Source organism: Dasypus novemcinctus, chromosome 1 (assembly GCF_030445035.2).
Source record: "Dasypus novemcinctus isolate mDasNov1 chromosome 1, mDasNov1.1.hap2, whole genome shotgun sequence".
Lineage (NCBI taxonomy): Eukaryota > Metazoa > Chordata > Mammalia > Cingulata > Dasypodidae > Dasypus > Dasypus novemcinctus.
The window spans coordinates 170,115,365-170,123,834 of NC_080673.1; the positions used below are offsets into that span (position 1 = coordinate 170,115,365).

Sequence of the window (8,470 nt, forward strand, 5' to 3'; positions counted from 1 at the left end):
AATTTTTAAATCAGAAGATTTCACTTGAAATTATGGACTTCAGGCTTCTCTTAAAATCAGAAAATCTGGCAGCAATGGATCTACATTCTTGCCTATCAACAGTGTGCTACAGTTGAGTCATAAACACACATTCAGCGAAGGTTCATCAGCTCATATTTATATCATACTTGCCACTATTCCTTTTCATCTCTTTTATTGTTCCACTTTACTTGTTCAGGTTACAGGTCTGAAATCTGTGATCATTTTCCTTTGCAATGGCTTGTTTAATAGACGTACTTTCAGAATTTATCAGTGATGGTTTATCACTGGCTAATTTTTCCAATTTTCCAGACTACAAAGTCATATATCCTACACTACATATATGCAATATTTTAAACTGCTTATTTTAACAGAATTCTTCTAGAGCTCAAAAGTTAACCCAATTACACATTTCCTTAAATGTGCTGTCTCTATGAGGAATGGCAGAAAGGACACTGAATAATACATAGCAAGTCAAATACATGTATTTTTATTAACTGCTGAAATGTTTCAGTGAGGCAGGAAGAAGCAAGTGTCCATATTGATTTTTTTAAATTAGAGAAGTTGTAAGCTTACAAAACGGTCATGAATAATGTGCAGAATTCCCATACATCAGCCCTCCACCAACACCTTACATTGTTATGGAATGTTTGTTGCAGATTGTGAAAGACCATGATCTATTACACTAACTGTGGTCCATAGCTTATATTTAGTATCTTTTTCCATACAACCCCCATCATTAATACCATATATTAGTAGGTTTATAATTTGTTATAGTTTATGAGAAAGCACTCTCATATTTGTACTGTTAACTATAGTCCATCTTCTACTACATGGCTCACTGTATTATACAGTCCTATGCGTTGTACAGTCTATCCAAAGTATGCACTCAGTAGCTCTCACTTTCATCACAGAGTTGTGCAGTCATTGCCTCAGTAGATTTTTGAATGTTTTCCTTAATTCAAAAGGAAAAAATCCCATACCCCCTATTATATTGACCCTTAGCATTTTTTTTTAAATTTTTTTATTTTTTATTGACTTTGTAATAATATTACATTAAAAATATATATGTGAGGTCCCATTCAACCCCATCCCCCCACCCCCCCTCTCCCCCCCCCAACAACACTCGGTGCTCGTTTTGGCATCACATATACTAAACCTGGATAGGGACTGCTTTTTGAATTTGCGTGTCATTCTTGCTCAGGGGCCATGCTAATTTTCTTTACATGATTCCAGTTTTAGTATATGTGATGCCAAAACGAGCACTGATATCTTGATTATTAAAAAATTAAAGAGTGTTCCAGCACTCCTTCCTTACTAGAATGTATTCTTTGCCTGGCTTCTTCTATGTGTTTCTAGGAGGACATTTTCAGATGAAGCCTGGATGAAGGAAGAAGGCAGAGTGTGACTAGAAACACAAACCTGGTTTCTGGCTTGCCAAAGCAAATATTGCTTCTCACCTTTTGTATTGCTGAAGGGAAGTTAAAATCTAACTCTACCAGTTGACATTTTCTTTTATTCTATGCCCTCTCACCTCTCCACTATCTACTCTGAACCCCTGATGGGAGGTGCTAGAGGAAAAGAGATATCGCTCAAAAATAGAGCACATTTTTAAGAAAGATGCTTCTATTGAAGATTCGATGTTAAAGAGAAAACAATTACAGAAAAGTGTTTACTGCTCTGTCTTTGAAAAAGAGGGAAAACATTTTGTGATGGTCCTAATATTTAAATGCGCAAATAAAAAGGCAAAGCCTAACAAATGGTTATGATACCAGACACTAACTTTGGTGTCAAACAAACAAATGCCAGGTATATACCACTTCCAAACTTGATCCTGGGTAGTTTCTTCATTTCTCACAGCCTCAATTTCCTCACCTGATAAAAGGGGGGAAGTACTTTCTACCTCAAACAGCTTAAATCCATGTGAAGGACATAATAATGGGCCAGGCTTACAGAAAACACTCAATAACTGATATAAATTCCTCATTTTTTTTTTGTCTGTAAAATGCAGGTAATAATAATAGAATCTTTCTTACTGAATTATTGAGGATTTAATGAGATCATATACATGGAACATTTATCAGAGTACCTTTACATGGTGTGTCCTAGATATATTAACATGTTAGCTGTTGTTAATTTATTACTATAAAATTATAGTTCATAATAATAATAGCCACAATAATTTGAAAAGAAATTCAGTGTGAAAGAGATTACTAATGGTCAATGGCAGGTGATATAATCTCAATTATGCCATATAAAAACCTTCCTGCTGATGGACTTGCCTTAGTTTTCTTGGCAGACCCTGAATAATGAGTTGTAAAGGAAAACAGGATTCAGAACTAGGACCAGGTAGATCTGAGTCTGATCTTTGCCTCTCTGGGTACTGGTTGGGTGACCTCAAGTCAGGTACTGCTTATCATCTCTGAGTCCTGGTAACCACCTGAAATAGAGTAAAAACAGGATCAGCTTCACAGTTTTTGTCAAGATTCAATGAGATCTGTAGCATAAGTCACTGACACAAAGACTTACTTGGATATATGACTCGGGTTTCCAACACTTTAGTTTTGGGATGCTTCAGCACATGCTCTTGCTCATGTTCTTATATAGAAGAGATTCTTCTAGACTTCCCCTGTTATCTAAAATAGTGGTTCTTCTTGAGGATGGCATTGTCCAGAGGTGAATTTTTGAAATGCCTGAAGACCCTTTGGATTGTCACTAGTAGAAAAAAGAATTGTAGAAATTCAGTGAGCAGAGACAAGAGATACTCTTAAACATCCTACAATGAACAGGACATTACCTCACAAAAAAAGTTATTTGGCACAAATGTCAATAGTACTGAAGTTGAAAAAATCCTGATCTAATACTTTGAGTTTTGTACTTCCTCAGATTTCACTTAGTTGGGAAGCTTAAGAGGACAGACTACCTCTTCCAAATTGGTCTTGGAAGTTGTCAACCCATATAGTATGATTCCCAGAAATACTGAAAAGGTTTTCCTGTACCCAAAATGCTTCCTCTATTCGTCTCCACAATTAGAGGTCCATTCCTTTGATTGATTTTAATGCTTTCCTGGTAGGGGAAATGTAGTCAATCCCACTTGTCACTGACTTATCTATGCATTTATTGCACCTGTCATAATAGCACCTAATATTTACTAAGACAATGGTCAGAGAACATGACACCGTTAAGCTCTGAGGTTGCAGTTTCAAATGGGAGTCATCCAAAATAATTGGTCTGAGCTTCCATGCATGACAGTGTTGAGTCTCAAATGCATACAGATGATGTATTTTATAATCTAAATGAGTACATGAGCAGTGCCCTGATCAAAGCTCTCTGATGTTTTCATGTAGTCTTAGAATAAGGTTTAAAACTTCACCTTGCTCTATTGAAGTATGTTGTTTGGCCTCTCCCACTCTTTGATTGTATATTAAAAAATGAACCTTACTCTCACTGAACACTAGCCATGCTCGACTTCTTGTTATTCCTCTAAAACACCAAGTTTATTCCAGCCTCCTGAGTCATTTCATTTCTTCTTTTCTGAGAGACTCTTTCTCCTAAATATTTGCTTATTTAAATATCTGCTTCAAAGGTCATCTCCTGAGAGCCCTGACCCCCCATCCTTTGCATAGAATGCCTCCCCCTTTTGTGCTTTATTTTCTATTACTACCTAACCTTATTTAGCCTTATCTTATGTGGATTGAACTATTTACAGATTTATGTTTTACCTAAGTAGACTGTCAGTTCCTAATGGATATTGTCTCAGTTTGCCACAGGGCTGCCAATACAATATACCAGAAATGTGTTAACTTTCATTGTGGGAATTCTAATAGGGGAAAAAGTTATACTTCTAAGGCCAAGAAATGTCCAAGTCAAGGCATCATCAGAGATGGTTTCTCACCAAGCTCGGCTTCTGGTGATCCTAGCATCATGCCACATGACAAGGCAAGATGGTGGCCTACCTCTACTGAGGTTCTTGACTTCACCTCCAGACTTACCATCTCAAGCTCAGCTGTGGGCAATCAGTCATATGGCTTGTCTCCTTCTAGGCCTCCTCCTCAGCCTCTGCTGTTCTGCTTTTTTTCCAAGCTCAGCTGTAGGCAATCAGATATTTCTCCCTGAGCCTTTCGGGGCTTCTCTTTCTGCAGCTGTAGGTGAATCTGGTTTCCTCTCTCACATGGCAGTATTGAAATGGCAGAACTCCCTTGCTCTGTGTCTCTTCTTTCTCTCTGTGTGTTTCTGCTTTCAGTTCTTACTTTATGTAAGACCAGCAAGAGGGCAGAGACCAAATCTGGGTCATACCTTATTAACATAGTCCAATCAAAAGCCTAAATTGATCTAATCAAATGATCTAATTAAAAGTCCCTTAATTGAATTTAATGCAATCAAAGGACCCCACACCCACAGGAATGGCTTAGTTAAACATAATCTTTTCTGGGATTCACAAAATTCAAACCACCACAGATGTTAAGCAATTTATGATCCAGTTCATAACCTATAACCTGATGCTTATCCCAGCCAGTTGCTGCAGCGTGTGCTTGCATACTTTCAGTTAAACAAATCAGTCAATATCCCTTGAAATCTGAGTATCCCCATCCGCCACTCTTTTTTTCCTTTCTTTTAGGAAGTATGGGGGATCGAATGCTCAACCTTGTACATGGGAAGTAGGCGCTTAACCACTGAGATACAATCATACCCCTATCCTCCCCTCTTTTTGCTTAAGAATAACAAAAACCATAGCTTTCTTTGTTTGAGGAGGCAGATTTGAGACTTTGTCTCCTAATCTCTGCTGGCTTGATAAACTCTTTCACTTGTGTGATAAAACTCAATGTAGATTCCAACTCTCTGTGCTGGGCAGAAGAACCCAGGGAACTCGCATGGGTCCCCTTGAATACTGCATGTGATTTTCAAGAAATAGATGATTAAAAATGGAAAATCAGATCTAGACAAATTTGTTCATTTCTTTATCCTAAGAGAATTTAAAAGAAAAACTTGTTTGATGTACTCCCCACTCCCCATTTGAAAAGTCTCAGGGGTAAGAACAGGCACAGAAAATATAAAATTCTCACATATACCCTGGGTTGTCACCATAACAAAGTACATGAACCTGTGCCTTTTAAAATTTTATGCTGTAAAGAGATATAAATCTTGTTGTATTCAGTATAACCAGGTCAAAACATCCTAATAGGCATAAGCTGGAAATATGAGAATCTTAAGCACAGAGCTGTTTAAAAATATTCTGTTTATGAGTACTCACCAAATTTTTTTCAACAACAATGTACCAGGGGCAGAAGGTTGACAGGCTTCATATAATCAGCCATGCAAATGCCTCTAATGGAAGATTTTTAATTGCTCTGAAGCACAATTCACCATAATCACACCTTCTGAAAGCAAATAAATGACATGATCCCTTAAATTACAGGTTTCCCATAGACTGAAGAGTAATCTTTTACTTTCCTTTTATTCTTTATGTGTCCACCATATTCTAATTATTGATATTTCTGGTGGGATAAAATATTTGCACAAGTTCCATCCCTCTTTTAAATGACTTTAATTTAAAAACAATTAGAAAACTGCCCTATATTAGCAAGCCCTATAGAATACTGTTGACAACACACATCTGCTGGGTAATTTTTTCAAGTGATTATGTAAAGTAAATCTTCAAAAATAAGCAAAGGAAGTTATCATCCTCAATACTATGTTTCACAAAATAGCCCAAAGTGGACTTTTTTCCTAATGAATCAGAATTAAATTGAATAAATACCACAACTAAATTTCAATAATTTTCTCCCCTTTCATAAAAGGCTGTAACAACTCTTTGGCTAAAATCCATAACTGTGTACAATGTTAATTTGACCTAGCAGTCAGTATTATTTTAACTTTCAAGATATAATTCGCTAAAATGCATATGTTTGGTTGTCTGCCATTATCCCTTCCCCCTTTTCTCTTAACAGAACCATTATTTTTTTAGCCCTGCTTTCCCTGCTCACTTACCCTAGTCTATTTTAACAGATACTCTGCTCACATTTATAAGATGGGAAGGCATGTGTATCAGTTAACTTTTTGGTGCACAATAAACCATCCCAAAATGTAGTAGCTTAAAACAGTTACCATTTATTTAGCTCATGATTCAGTGAGTTGTCAATTTGCACAGGATTCAGCTGATTGGCTATCCTGGTTTCAGGAGGACTCACTTATGTTCACAGAGCACTGCCTGGTAAACTGGTTCTTAAAAGGTCTTGAGTAGTCTCAGCTGGGAAGGCTCTTCTCTGCTCCACAACCATCATCCAGCAGATTTGTCCAGGTTATTCATGTGACAGCTGGACAGGGCTCCAAGAGAGAAAGCAGAGGCATAAAAGGTCTATTGAGACCTCAGCTCATAAGTGCACACTATTATTTCCATTGCATTCTATTTGCCATAGCAAGACACAAGAGCAGGCCATATTTAATGGATATTATAGTAGCATCATCTCTTGTTGAAAGGAACTGTAAATTTACATTGCAATGGGGCACTGAGACAGAGAGTGGAGAAATTGTGCCCATTTTTCCAAGAGTCCACCACAGGAAGTTGCTGGTGCTTTGGGAATAGTGCCTTTCTTTAAAGGTAGTTTTATAGGAGGAGATAACTTCTTTTCCTCCAGATTTCCCTGTGAGTATGTCAGGTCTAAAGGTGCTATAGCTAACTCAAACTCAGCAAGTTGAAAATCAGCACAGAAGATTAAGTGTAGAGTAACAGCACAGACCCACTGAATAGGGGGGGGAATAGTGGGGTGAGGGGGGTGGGGGGTATATGGGGACCTCATATTTTTTTATGTAATATTAAAAAAATGAATAAAGACAAAAATAGGCATTAAAATACAGTATTGGTTAAGGCAATGGTTAAGTACTGTAATAAATAAACATAAAAAATATTTTTAAAATAAATTTAAAGTAAATAAAGTCTACTTTAAAGTCTATCATTTTTTTATCCCTCTCTGCCACTCCCAATCCCCAGAATACCACTAATGTCTTTCTGTCATTATACATTAGTTTGAATTTTCTATAAATGTAAACATATAGCTTGTATACTTTCTGTATGGCTTGTTTTCCACAGTACAATTACTTCAAGATTCTTCCATGTTCTTGCATGTATCATTTTTTACATCATGTATTTGTTTTTTCAATTTATTTTTATTACTGAGTAGTATGCCACTATATACCACAATGTTAATCTATTCACCTGTAGAAAGACATTTGATTTGTTTGTAGTTTTGGGCTACTTCAAATAAAGCTGCTGTGAGCATTTGTATATGGGTCTTTGAATGGACACATGCATTGTTTTCTCTTGGACATATCTCGGAGTAGAATGACTGAGTTTCATATGGCAGGTATATCTTTAGCTTTTTAAGAAAGTGCCAAATTGTTTTTCAGAGTGAGCTACCATTTTACATATGTAATATATGAGTTCCAGCTTCTCCATGGCCTCACAATCACTTAATATGGTTAGACATTTTACTTTTACCATTCTGTTAGAATTCAGTGGTATCCTATTGAGTTTTAAATTTGCATTTTCTTAATTTCTAATAGCACTGAGCAGCTTTTCATATGCTTATTTGTCATCGATATACCTTTGTTGGCCAAGTTTCTGTTCTAATCTTCTGCCAATTTTTAAAACTGGGAGTTTGCTTTCTTGCCACTGAGTTCTGAGAGTTCTTATATAGTCTACATATTGGGACGCTATGTTGGGATACAATTCTCCATGCATCTTTCTGATTTTTGCACACTGTCTGAGCAAAGAGATTAAAAGCTTTTGTTTATATAGCAAAGAGTCTTGGAAAACAGACATATTTCTTTCCATCTCAGTAGATTCACTTGTTCTCCAGGAAAATCAAAATAATGTACTTTTATAGGGAAATGGTTGGGCAGGTTTGTTAGCAGGACCTTTTGAAGGCTGGGGTTTTCTAAGTATAGAGATTCTCAGCTGTCATACAAACCATCTACGTGTGAATTATCCACTGGTCTTCTCTGTATCTTCTCCTGGGGCTTGGGCAAGCAAGAGCAACCAGTGAGAACATGAAGCTCATGCTACTCTTTGAAGCATAAGAATAAAGTCTTTTGACCCTAACCCAGCATTCCTGTATTTTCTCCTGGCATCTATGAGATTGTAGCAGATTAATTTATTAGCTGACGATTATATTAAAAATCTCAGACCCTTTCAGGAGTTCTTAATACTTTATTACATCTGTGATTTTCTAATATTTTCTCACAATCCATGGTTTATCTTTTCATTCACTTAACTTTGTATTTAAAAATGTGGAAGTTTGAGTTCTTGAGGAAAACTAACATGGAGTTTCCTTTTATTGATAATGCTTTTCATGTTTTTCTAAGAAATTTTGCCTAACCCATGATCACAAAGTGTTTTTCCTATTATTTCTACTAAAAGTTTTATAGTTTTCAGTTTTATGTTTAGGTTAATGAT

General features: G+C 36.4%; 1 non-coding gene across 1 annotated transcript; it reads right to left on the reverse strand.

The window, feature by feature from the left end:
* Positions 1-1,177: 1,177 nt before the first annotated feature.
* On the reverse strand, positions 1,178-1,284 carry LOC131279940 (U6 spliceosomal RNA). Its single transcript, XR_009187439.1, has one exon. It is a non-coding gene; the product is annotated as a U6 spliceosomal RNA (small nuclear RNA).
* Positions 1,285-8,470: the final 7,186 nt, after the last annotated feature.